Below are 11,973 nucleotides of genomic sequence, written 5' to 3' on the forward strand. Positions count from 1 at the left end.
CCTGCCTTGTATAGTATGTATCATCCTACATGCTTTTCTCATCTTTGTTCAATCCTTATGGGAAGGGAGTGTGACCCATAGCAGGTCCCAGTAAATGTTCAGAGAACTGAATTGCCTTAGTTCCGTTGTGTGAGAGGTCTCGATTCGACTATTCGCCTGCAACGTTTGGTATCTGCTCCGTTATTTCTCTTTTAAGAGCTATGGCTAGGTCACCAAGCTTGCGTCATTGGATTGTTGTTTATTATTTCCCCATGACTTCCTGTAGAAATTTCATTCAATAAGATGTGTTAAGTATAGTACATTTACTGTGCTAAGCCCTGCGAATCCACAGGAGGCCAGTAGGGTTCCTGCCATCAATGAACTTATGGTCTAAGGTGAGGTAGAGATATGGCAAGAGGACATTGCGATGAACATTGTTCCTACATTGCTAAGAGTGGGTGAAAGGAGCTTGGGAGCACGTTGTTGGAGCATCTCATATAATCTTAGAGCTCATAGAAGGTTCCCCAGAAGGAGAAGGAAATGCAAAGTTTCAGTTGCAGGTTAGTGAAAATTAAAATGTGACTTTTTTCCAAGGACCCTCTGAATTCCGTTCATGAGATTTTACTGTGGAAACAGAAAATGGAGGCTTTACGGAGACAGGAAGTGGAAAGCAGTGTAAATCTGAAGCCATTCTAGGGACCCATCATCAGGGCTCGTGGTTTCCGGTGCAGTGAGTGCTCTACCATTGGCTGGACTCAGCTTCTCTCTGGATCCTTCCCTTTTATGACCCTGAATCAAAGTCTGGCTTGCTTCTGTGTTTTCTTTTAGCTTTGACTTCGACCCGTAATTTCTTCCTTCTTGCCACGTCTCAATTCACTTTCTGGAAGAGGAGAGAGAGAGAGCGCGCGCCTGCTTGACCCAGATCATTTAAAGAAAATCAAGCCATCCCATTGGCTGCTGACCAGCCAATAGTTAGGCTACTCTTGAATCTAGTGCTCACCCTTGGTCCAATCAACTATGGCATGAGGAGGGGCAGGGAGATAAGGTACGAAAAGTAGCTGTTGAAGTAATCTTCCTACACATCAACCTCTTCTGGGATGTTAGACATTTTATCCAAGGATGTGGCATGGCATCAGATCACTGATTTAGGAAGTTCTTTTAATACCTAGAGAAGTAATATACAAGTTGGAAAAATGCAGGAGCCTGTCATTTTCATTGTACCAGAGCAGGTCTGTGGATCCCTTGCTAGGGATTGTTTTAGCTGTGGCTTCACCATGCTTGTAATGCCATGCCCTAGAACATCATCATTTCTTTGTTGTTAGGGGCCTAGGGTATTATTTCAATATTTAGGAATTGTCCCTCTGTCCTTCCCAGCAACGACTAGTTATTGAAATATGTCCTCATTGCTACAGATAGATAGCTCATTCATTTCTTCTTCAGAAATCCATCCAGGTAGGCCCTCTTTGGGACAAGGATTGAACCTAACCTGGAAACCTCCCTTCCACCAAAATGGTCTGTGGATAGAATTCCTTAAGTCCGGGAAAAAAATGGCATCTTTAGTTTCACTAACCGTAAACTGAAACTTGATATTTCCTTCAATTCCAAAAAGACACAGACCACAGTAGTGCTACCTGTCCCTGTGACTTGCTCACTGATAGAAATCAAAGGCATTTCTGTATCATATTACAGTTTCTGGAGATATCTCAAAATATGCCCATTACATAAAAATCCTGGTGGAGTAGTAGGCTCACCACTAGACCTTGTTATTTCGTGTGTTGATAAACACACGTAATATTCTGTGACCCAATTTTCTGGTTAGTATTTGGATAACTGCATTTCGACACAATTTATTTGCTTTACAATCATATATGTTGTAATTTATACATTATGAATTCTGAGAAGGACCCATAGGCTTCACCAGTCGACCAAAGGGGCCATGGCATGGCAAAAGTTAGGAACCTCTGCTCAAGGCAGTAATCCTGTGCTGCATGTACTCAACCCTGGAGGCCACTGCTCACTCTGGGGTCTCTAATTCACTGGAGCTATACTGGTGTGTATTAGTCTAAAGGAGGGAAAGCCTGATGCTGAAATCCTACAGTGGTCCTGGGGAGACTGATTCAGGTGGTTTGTAGTCCAGGGACAAAGCCATGCAAGGAGCGGAGCAGTGATTTAAAGAGAATGGTGGCAGGAGGCTTTTCTTTTCTTTTTTAAAAAATATTTATTTATTTTTGAGAGAGACAGAGACAGCTTGGGCGGGGGAGGGGCAGAGAGAGACAGAGACACAGAATCTGAAGCAGGCTCCAGGCTCCGAGCTGTCAGCACAGAGCCCTATGCGGGGCTGGAACCCATGGACAGTGAGATCATGACCTGAGCCGAAGTCGGACGCCCAACCGATGGAGCCACCCAGGCGCTCCAGGAGGCTTTTCATTAAAGCCACCCTGATGTATCCACCCCATGGTATATGTATGAACATGCTCCATGGAGTGCATGTCTGTTGGTATGGCGTTGTTCTGGCCCCAGATGTTTTATATTATGGACTGATATGAGCCCTTAAGTTGTTGCCTCCCTTCCCTAGTTTAAGAGGAAGTAGAGTGGGCACACTGTGTGTAGAAGCCCAAGTCTGAGTCTTTGGGGCCCTGTTGATTTATAGGCCAGTTGATGTCATTGGAGCTCTTTTGGGCTGGGTTATCTATGCCTTCTCCATTGGAGAGCCAAGTAAGAGAAGCTGCTGGGTGGTGGGATAAAGGACTAAACTCAGGACAGGAAGAGCCACAGAAGATCTGGATGGGAGGCAAGTTGAACACTCTTCACGGACACCATCTTATCATCGTCCCGAGCCACTGCCAATCCCATTCTAGATGGGCATTAATGTAGGTTAGCTCTGAGGTGCCCCGATACCTAGACTCAGGACGACTGACTCCCTCCCTATTCTAGTAACAAGCAATCCATCCCCTCACTCTGCTGGCAAGGAGTTTACAAGCTCAGTTAAGCAGCTGAATGAGGGCTTGAAGGTTGGTGGGGGAAAAAAGAGCACAAGTTTGGTGTAATGAGGCTGAGGTGCTAATTTGTACTGTTCTAGTGGCAGCTGTTTGATCTTGGGAGTGCCATATTGCTTCTGTCCACTTCAGCTTCCTCATCTGTTAAATGAATTCAGTAAGTCCCCTGCTTAGAATTATTATGAGCATCAAAGGGTCTGAAAACATGTGGGGAAGAAAAAACTTTGTGAGAGCACCGGGGAGTGGCATAAGGCACCTGTGGGCTCTATCACAAGGGCCTCGTGGCGATTTCATGTTCTCTTTCCACCGAATGTTCATCCAAGAGAAGAATCTGAAGGGCTGAGGTTCCTTTTATGCCTGGAATACCTTTAGTGGTCATCTGCCAAGTTGCAATGAAAGGGCTTAATTTTATGCTCAATTAGAGTCCTTGTTGGTTTCTACCCTTACTAGGTTGAACTCCATGCTTGAGGATGAGGGACTGGAGAATAGGTGGATTTCCTTCTACTCATGGGTCCAATTTGGCCATCACAGGTGGTCCCAGAAGAGAGGGAATCATGGGCAGCCGTGAAAAGCAATAATGGAGTCCCCTCTTTGATTTCCCTACCTACTACCCTTGTCAGGGGCTAGCTTCCCCAAAAACTGGGAGCTGGAATACTAAGGGTTTGGAGGGATCAAATGTAGTTTCTCATCCAAAAAAGGGCTGGGAATTGTGGAGTTAAAAAAAAAAAAAAAAAAAAGGAATTTAGCTATTGATCTGGACTAACAGCCAGCTCAGTAGCTCCCACTGGCTACCTCCCAAGACCCAAGAGTGATCCTCCTCCTTGTCCTAATCCTCTTTGTTCTCCTCTTCTTCCTCATTACATCACCATCACAATCCTTGCATATTCCATAGCTCACCGCCACAACCACACTCAGTTGCACTAGGCAACTGAGGCTTAGAGAAGCCAAATGACTTGCCCACCGACAGAGCTGGTTGGATGGTGTCATTTAATCTTTTGTCATCTCTTGGTTTCCCATCCCAAATAGTATCAACCCTATTGCTCTGTTCCTGTAAATCCCAAGTTGGAGTTTAACTGCTTTTGCTGGATGTGGCGGTTGAGCCCCTCCCTAAATGCCATCACATTGCTTCTAAAGAGAGATGTGCCATGAACTGCCAGGGGGCCCTCAGTTTGTAGCCAAGGCAGGAAAAACTCAGTTCTTCACTGGATTTCCTGGAGATCTTTGCAGACAAGTAACCCCCTCATGAGAGGAAGAAATTCAGAATTTGCAGAGGGGACGCGAAATCCATTTTGTTGCCTGTCACCTCCACCTGCCAGGTACCAGAATGGACGCTATGCCTTTTTGAGGTGGGAAGGCCAAGGGGGTTTTGGTTTCTGGCCCCTGGAAAGTCTTAAGCTAAATTATAGAATGAAGTCCATTTGTTAAGCCAGAAGAGTTTGGGTGACTGGTTTACAAAGTTGTGCCCGTTGCGAGGCCTCTGAGCCAATTTAGATAAACCAAGACGGCAAACAATTGTCTCAGGGAAGGGGAGAGGGGAAAGAGAATGGAGCTGCTATCGTTTAATCCAGGCATCCTCAAATCCATGTTGGGGATCAATAAACTGTGAAAACAAGAAGCAAAAGCTTCGGAGAAGGGAACCAGTTGCAGCTGGCAGAAGAAGCCCGCCATTGAAACTGGTAATGCCATTTTAATTAGGCTAAACCATGAATGACAACTGTGTTAAGACCTTCTCCTTGGTGCCCTGGGTCGCTAGGAGAGAGAATGTGCTTCCTTTGTGTGCTTTGCCAAAGCCCACCAGCTGCCACCTTGCAGGAGAGTTACATCTGAGTCACTGGTTTCCAAAAGGGTGACAAGTAGACTGTGTGTGGCTGAATGAGAGGGGCCTGTCTTTCCTTGATCCTGCCAGCTTGGTCCTGGACTTGAGCCATCCTGGCAATGGCCCTGATTTGTAACCGGGTTGGATGTTTCAAGAAGCTGTTATGAAAGCTGATTGGAGGACAGGAAAAATAGGGGTGGAGCAAGAAAGCTGTAAGACTGGGCTGGGCTTTTTGAGGATTCAGAAGTCCAGTTTTCTTTATCTTGTCACTTCTCAGGTTAACACTTTATAAGCTGATAGGGTCTTGCACTCCTGAGGGGCTCAGCTGTTGATGATGGCGATGATGATGAAGATAGTAATAATGATGATAATGGTAATAAAAATGAGTGCTCACTTAACAGCCACGTTCTATTTGCCAGGCACTGTTCTAAGTGCAGGACATCAACGACCTTGGCCTTCACTCTAGTCCTTTGATGGGGGTTCTACTATTATCTGCAGTTCAGAGATGAAGAGGAAGCACAGAGAGGTTAAGTAATTTACCTGAAGACCCATAGCCAGCAAACCAGGGTTCAGAGCCAGGGACTATGGCATTTTGACTAGAGATAGATCTTGGGGAAAGCTCCCCTGGAGGCTTTGGACTCAAGTGTGAAGAATACCATCACAGAAGAACTTCAGACTTCCAGCTTTAGGAGGTCAGGAACCACATATGTCATGCTCACTGGGATATCCAGCACAGAATATTCTAAGCACAGTCCTTGTGCTCGTGCAGTGCTTGCTGATTCATTGATTTTTAAAAGCTTAACCAAGTTTTAGTACATTTTTGTAAGTTATGTATTTTAGACAAAATCACATTAATAGCCTGAAATCAAAATCTTAAGTACAAAAATGATTATTTCCTGGGACCATTGGTTTTTGATAAGGTAGACAAATGTGCTGCCAGACATGAAACTTCGTTCCATGCAATTTCATGGATGAATGCCTACATTTGTGTTTCTTTGTTCACTCATTCATTCCATAAACATTCCACTGAGCATTTACTGTGCACCAGGCATTGTAGTAGGTGTTAAAAGCAGAAAGAGTAAGGTGAGGTCTTTGTCCACGAAGAGTTCCTGGATGGAGATATGTGCATTCATAGGTCAATGTTCATACACGTGTGTACACACGGATACCACTTTGGTCCAACCTTTCCCCTTATTTTCCCTCGCCTGCTGTCTGGGTCTTGCCTAAGGCTAAGACCTTCCGTGTTTGTCTGTATTTTTTGATTGGGAAAATTCTTTTCTTTGGGGGTGTGGGCAGACGTCTAGTCTCAGAACTTCTGGAATTGCTTCTTGGTGCCAGCGGCCTTTGTGATTTTGAGCACGATGAAATGTACAGTCTTGCTCAAGGGCCGGTCCTCGCCCACTGTGACGATGTCGCCAATCTGGACGTCCCCAAAGCAGGGGGACAGATGCACAGACATGATCCTGTGGCGTTTCTCAAAGCGGTTGTGCTTTCGGATGTAGCAGAAGTAGTCTCGGTGGATGAGTGGTCCTTTGCACCTTCATCTTTGCCACTGCACCAGACAGAGTCCGCCCTTGGATGGAGACATTACCAGTAAAGGGGCATTTCTCGTTAGTGTAGGTGCCCTCAGCCGCCTCCTGAGGTGGCTTGAAGCCCAGACCAATATTCTTGTACTATCGCAGGAGCTTCTCCTTGCTGGTTTCTCCAAGCAGAACCCTCTTCTTATTTTGAAAGGTGGTTGGCTGCTTTTGGTAGGCACGCTGAGTCTGAACGTCCGCCATCTTGCCGGCTGCCTGAAAAGAGGCTAAGACTTACCATGTTTTACGTGGGGTTACAATTTTGTTTAGTGCATGTTCGTGTGTGTACCTGTGTCTTCTGTTCAGTAAGGGATTATTAGCTACCTGAGGCGAGTTCCACTGCTAACCACCTTTGTGGCCTCTAGACCAGTGCCACTCCCTAAGTGTGGTCCATGAACCGGCAGCATTAGCATCGCTTGGGAGCTTATTAGGAATGCTGAACCCAGGCCTCACCCTCAACCCTACTGAATTTTAGTAGCTCTGGGGGTAGGGCCCAGGGATTTGTGTTCTGCCAGTTCTCCAGGTGATCCCAAGGCATGCTCAAGTTTGAGAAGCACTTCTAGGGCTGGAACCCAGGTCTTGTCACGTGTGGGTGCTTCGTAAATAATCTTTGAATGATTGCATGCACATTGACATTGAGTGGGGGAAGTGGGTTGATCTTACTAGGTCTGGGCATGCCTCCAGGTATCCATTTTGCCAAGTCTGAGGAGGCTGTGGGGCGATGGAGTCATATTTCTTTCCCTCTCGAAAAATTTGGATGGACGCACTTAAATGGCTGGGAAGATAGTCTCCAACGGCATTGATGTGGGAAATGGTGAGCAACTGAGCGTGTGACCTGAAGGGAACAGAGTGAATGGGCCAGTTCCTAATGAATGCCCAGAGATAAAACAGGGAGAAGTGAGAACTCCATGTGGATGGTTTGGGGCAAGATGGGAAAGCCACAAGTTGGCAAGAATGGTATGTTTGGGACTCTTGTCTGTTTCAGGACTTATTCGAAATTAAAGCCTCCCTGTTCCTACACATGTGGCAGAGCCTGTTTGTAAATCCATTTCCCTTTCCATTTTCTCGAACTCTCTTCTGCCTCACCAGCTCCTCCCTTCTGTCTACCCACCCAAGCGGGTATTGTTGTCCAGACTTTGAGCAGAGTTAAAGTTACCCTGTGGCATGACATTTGTCAAGGGCAGGGATGTTTGGGCTTCTGTGAGTAATCAGCAGCTGCTCTTTGGAGTCCCAGTTTTAAGGAATCTCCCTCCCTCAATAGTGTGATCGTTCCCTCCTCCCAACACCTCCCCTCACCGCCCCCCCCCCCCAAAAAAAACCTTGCATAAGAGCAGTTGGCTCAATATAATAAAATACAGCTTGGCATCAGGAACTACATAAACAAGAGGCATTTAATAAACTGTGTAGCGTTTTGGCAGTTGCAGGGACGATAGCAGCCAAGGAGACACATATGGCTGGCTTAGCAGCATCCTGGACTCATGGGAAGAGGATCCCGGGTTTAGATCCCTGTGATGAGTGGTGGGGTGAACAAGGGGTTAGAAAGACTAGGGTGGACTCAGCGTCCTTGGGGACTCAGCCGTGCCCAGGTTTTCCTGAAAACAATGCTTATTTATTTGACACACCACTTATGTAGTGCTTGTTCTGGGCCAGGCATTCTTCTCTAAGCCCTTTACACTTTTTGTTTAAAGGTAGACTCTACACCCAACGTGGGGCTTGAACGCACAACCCTGAGATCAGGAGTCGCATGCTCTGCTTTCTGACTGAGCCAGCCAGGTGCCCCAGCCCTTCACACTTTCTTAAAGCAGCTTTATCGAGGTGTAATTTACATACCATACAGTTCACCTGTTTTGAGTGTACCATTCAGTGATTTGGGGTAAGTTTACAGAATAGTGCTGCCATTATCACCTTCTGATGGCAGAACATTTCTGTTACCTCTTGTGCCCAGTCAATCCCCAGTCCTACCCCCGCCCAGGCAGCCACCAACCTCCTTTCTGTGTCTCTCTGAATCTGCCTTTCCTGGGGATTTTATCTTTTGTGAAATTCGGGGGTAATGTTTCTTTCACTGAGGATAATGTTTCTGAAGTCTGTTCCTTTTTATTGCCAAACCGTATTCCGTGCTCTAGATACAGTGCCTTACATGTATTACCTCAGTTCGTCCTCCTAACAACCTCATGAGATAGCTTCTTTTATTACCACGGAGGAAACTGAGGTACCGTTAGTAATCTGAAGGGTCATGGTTCAAACCCAGGCAGTGTGGCATTATTCTGTGTTCTTGGACCCTCTGGCTTGCGCTGCCTCTCCATGGGTACAAAATATGTATTCATTTCTAATTTGGCACATTTGATTTAGATAATGACCACTGCATTTCTAAACATGCATGGCTTAGTTTTATGCAATCTGATCAGATTTTCTTGAATGCCTAATTTGTGCCGGGAACTTTGCTGGGTGTTGTAAGGGATTGAGACGGGTTTCTCGTTTCAAAGAATTTAGCGTTTTGTTCGGTCGACAAGACGCCGGTGCACATGATGTATGTCCTCTAGGGCCATGTGGGATAGACGTGGTCTAAAGCCTAAATGCATACTCCAGGTGTGGCAAGTCAACAAGAAGAGGTTGATGTCAGTGAGAAGAGCTGAGGAAAAGTTTTCAGAGGAGTTGGCCTTGAGCCACTTCTAGCCCCTTGGCCTCATCAGTCCCGAGTTGCATGAGTAGAAGCTTGTAGTTGTTGAGAGCCTGCCCTATGTCTTAATGTCCCTTCCACCCACAGAGCTTTTGGCTTGTTATGTTCCGGCTTCTAGATCCCATCTGTGTGTCTATAATTATACAAAGAAGCTTTTCCTCTTAAGCTGTTTTTAATAGAAATGTCTTGAGGGGGTTTTGCTCTCTTTAGAAAAACTAGTTAGCCAAGGCACAGGGCTTCGTGTGTGTGTGTGTGTGTGTGTGTGTGTGTATTTTAAAATGCCTTATAACATTCATTTCTTGGGCTGGCCACAGAAATCTGGCAGATAAGCATTCAGGAATTAGAATGGTACACGGAACTGTACTTTAGACTCTAGAAGGCCTGGTTTAGGTAGCTTGTGCTGTGTAACAAACCACCCCAAAACTTAACGGCTTAAAACAACAACCATTCATTTGGCTCACAGTTCTGTGGGTTGTCTGTGTAGTTTTTCAGCTCTGGGCCGGTTCAGCTAACCTGTGTTGGGCTTGCATATACATCTGTGGCCAGCAGGCAGGTTAGTCGGTGGCTGGGACGAGTCTGGCTGTTAGCAAGCTGTTAGGGCACAGCTGTTGGCTAGAGTGCCTTAGTTCTCTTCCGTGTGACCTCTTATCCTCTAGCAGGCTAGCTTGGGCTCGTTCACAAGACAGAGGGCTCCCCAGGGCAGCAACAGGGGGCGAGCCCCAGTTCCCAAGCACTTTCCCAAGCCTCTGCTGTATTATGCTTCCTGACGGTCCGCTGGTCAAAGCAAGTTACACGACCAGCTCCAGTTCAAGGAGTGGGGAAATCAACTCTACCGGTTGATGGGAAATCTGCTGTGCCGTGTCGCAATCTGCCGGGAGAGGAAGAATCTGTGGCTACTTTAATAATCATCCACAAAATCAGAGTGTATAATGGCAATAAGGTTGGCCAGCATCTGTTAAAGGCTTACAAGCTGCAGGTACTGTTAGAAATATTTTGTAGATGGATCTTCAGTCACTGAAGCCCTGAGCGCTAGGAGTTACTGTCCCCTCATATTTTGCAGGAACACCTTCGTCCCCGAGAGAGGTTAAGCAGCTTGCCCAGGGACACACAACCAGTGAGACGCAGCCCCAGGATTCTCACCCAGGGAGTCTGGCCCTAGAGCCTGTGGGCTTTTAACCACTGTGCTGTCTTGCCCATCACAGACAGTGAAATTTAATTGATGTGCCACCTAACTTCAGGAATAAGACAGGCGTGTACGAACATGTATTGAAGACTTAGGATGTGCCTGGCCCTGTTCCAGGCACTTTACACACATTGTGGCATTCCATTCCCACAGCAGTCTGATCCATGGAGGACTGCTTTTATCCCTGTTTTACCGGTAAGGAAACCAAAGCTCCAAGACTTCCTATAAGTAAGTTACCCATCCAAGGTTGCACAGCTTGTACACGGGCAAGCTAAGACTTAAGTCCAGGTCTGGAGAGTTGGTGTTGCCAGCTAGTTCACAACATCATTTCACCCATCTGGACTTTATTTTGCGGTCTCTATGTATGGTGGGGGGGGGGGTGGTTGGGGAAGGGGGATCTGGGAACTCTCGAGAACATAGATGGTAGTAAAAGAAAAAGGCAGAAAGGACATCGAGAGATGCACCTATAGAGTTGTCGTCACAGAGCCCATGCATTTGCCGTCACAGAGCAAACAGCTGTCCCCACCCTGTCAGGCACCGTCCATATGGTTTTCTTAGGAAAAATGGTTAGGTTCTGTTCCTATACTCTATTGATCAGGGGAGGGAATTAAATAATATAACTTGGAAACATTGCCATAGATGACGATGGTGGTGATGATGGTGATGATATTCATGTTTCTCGGATGTAGCACCTCATACCCTCAGATGCCACATAAATGCCATTACTGAAACCGATATTCTAGGGTTGCAGTGGTCTTTTGGGGTCCCTGGCTTTTCATATTTTTGGCTCTTGGTTTCTGCAGGGTTAGTGTAATTCCAAATGAAGAAGAGTGAGGGCTCTTGGGGATGCAGGAGGTGGCCCAGTGACCGTGTAAATCTTGTGAAAGAGCAGCTTTTTGACTCAAGATTCACATGGTCGCTGGGCCACCTCCTGGATCCCCAAGAGCCCTCACTCTTCTTCATTTGGAATTACACTAACTCTGCAGAAACCAAGAGCCAAAAATATGAAAAGCCAGGGACCCCAGGAGACCACTGCAACCCTAGAGTATCGGAGTCCGTGCATGACTATCAGAAGCCATAACTACCAAATCTGTCCTGGATTGACCAGTACCCTGAAATGAGTCCCCACCTGCACATCCCTCCCCTCGGAGTTCAGGGATGGAGAACGACTCCAGTCTCTGAAGCACCCTTGAGTTCAGGTAATACAAGGAAAATGAAGATGATGGGAGACGTGTTTGTTCTGGATTTCTCAGGTTGCTCCAACAGCCAGGTGCAAGGAGCAACTTGGAAGATCCAAGTCTCATGGTCTACTGGAAAATGTCCCACCGCAGTGCTCAGCTAAAAGGATCTGTCCTCTCTTTGTCCCACCATTGTCCTCCCTTACTTTAAGAGCAATTTCAGGAAAATACTAGTGCAAAATACCCCAAGTTCTCTCATGTATTAGGGTCTCCTTTTAGACCAGAGGCAGCCATGTCATGGTGGCAGTGAATCTGTGGACACAGAAGAGTAGGAGGGTGTGAGTTGGTGGGGAGAGCCACCTGTGTGGCAATACCAGCCTGCCAAAACAAGGCAGCCATAGTCTCTGATGCTCTGGCTGGCAATATTTGGACACTGGTGTTATGTTTGCAAAATGCCTTCAATTCCAGGGAAGACAGATGTAGAACAGAAGATGGGACGTTGCCACCCAGTTGTGAGGGCATGCTCCGTGGCCAGCTAGTCACTGATGCACACATGTGTGCTCACGA

The 11,973-nt window shown here is 46.6% G+C and overlaps 1 pseudogene; it reads right to left on the reverse strand.

Annotated features, from left to right (window-relative positions):
* Positions 1 to 6,097: 6,097 nt before the first annotated feature.
* LOC125917655 (40S ribosomal protein S11-like) lies at positions 6,098 to 6,572 on the reverse strand (annotated as a pseudogene).
* Positions 6,573 to 11,973: the final 5,401 nt, after the last annotated feature.

Source organism: Panthera uncia, unplaced genomic scaffold (genome assembly GCF_023721935.1).
Source record: "Panthera uncia isolate 11264 unplaced genomic scaffold, Puncia_PCG_1.0 HiC_scaffold_215, whole genome shotgun sequence".
In the NCBI taxonomy this organism is placed as follows: Eukaryota; Metazoa; Chordata; class Mammalia; order Carnivora; family Felidae; genus Panthera; species Panthera uncia.